The following is a 1,391-nucleotide window of genomic DNA, read 5'->3' on the forward strand; positions in this document are numbered from 1 at the left end:
CTATACCTATTTATGGATAAGAATTCAGGATATTACTATATAAAGTAATATCCTCCAAATATTATCTACCTTTTAGATAATATATTAATTAACAACCTTCAAGTGTTAATTTCATGTAACGATACACCCCGTTACAATCAAGCTACCTCGTAGGATGCCTACGCATCCATCCTTTTATTTCGGACGTCTCAGAACGCAACTGTTTCGCTTTCATCAAGGTTATGCTCAATCTTATTTTAATGACATTTTTTTCCATAGTTGTGCGGAGCAGGTTGTGGTGAACCACATAGACCATTTGCGAGCAGTGCTCGAGTGCATGCGTACATAAAAATTGTATGCCAATGCATCTAAATGCATTTTTGGCGCAGGAGAAATTCCTTTATTGGGTGTTTCATTGGGAAGCGGGGCCTTAGAGCGGATCCACTAAGTTGAAAGCCATAGTTGATTGGCCGGCTCCTAAGAACCAAAAGGATTTACGTAAGTGGTTGGGCCTCGCCAACTACTTGCATTAATATAGCGAGAATTACGCTGATCCGGCTAGGCCATTATCCAATCTCCGTGCTGGACTAGCACCGAAAATGGTGCTCTTGAAAGCAGTTAAGGATAGTCTTATCCATGCCCCGATTTTGGCTCTGCCAAATTCAAATTGGCCTTTCGAATCGTCTGTGACGCATCAAAGTTTGCTATAGACAATGCTCTGTTACAACATATCCTGACGGGCGAGAACGTGTAATTACGTTCGAGTCTAGACAGCTTAAAGCTGTGGTAAATAACTTCTCACTTCATGACAAAGAGTTACTTGCAATGAAGTATGCTCTTGTCAAATTCAGACTGCAACTGCTTGGCTCTTAGCCGTTTGTGATATATACAGATCACGCGCTTTTAGTTTAGTTAGAATAAAGTTTTAGGTTAAATAATCAAATAAGGTACAGTCCCCCTTTTGATCCTAGGGCTTGTGCACTGATTTGTTAGAGAAAGAAGCCTTTCTAAAAAATATACTCTCGGACACTAGTTGCCACTTGGTTGAATGAGCCCCCGAATCTCTTGAACTAGGATTCATTAAACTCTACGAGCTTTTACAACTCCCCAAGTTGGTTGAACCTATTAGTTCTATAAAACTAAGTGACTCTCTCAGCTAAAAGTCTTGCTCTGACATAAGGAGCGAAGCAGCTCTGAACAACTTCTTTCTTTCATAGATCAAAGCGCAAGCCTAAGGAAGACACTAGACGCTTCAATATCAGAAAAAAACTGAATGTTATGTAATTATTTAAATCTAAAACTTTACCCTGACTAAATACATTTCGGCCACCAGGCTGCCACAAATGCTACCATACAAAACATAATAATTAACTATTTTAAATAGAACAAAAGGGTATCTTACCCAAATAATA

This window comes from Bremia lactucae, linkage group LG11 (assembly GCF_004359215.1).
Source record: "Bremia lactucae strain SF5 linkage group LG11, whole genome shotgun sequence".
Classification (NCBI taxonomy): Eukaryota; Oomycota; class Peronosporomycetes; order Peronosporales; family Peronosporaceae; genus Bremia; species Bremia lactucae.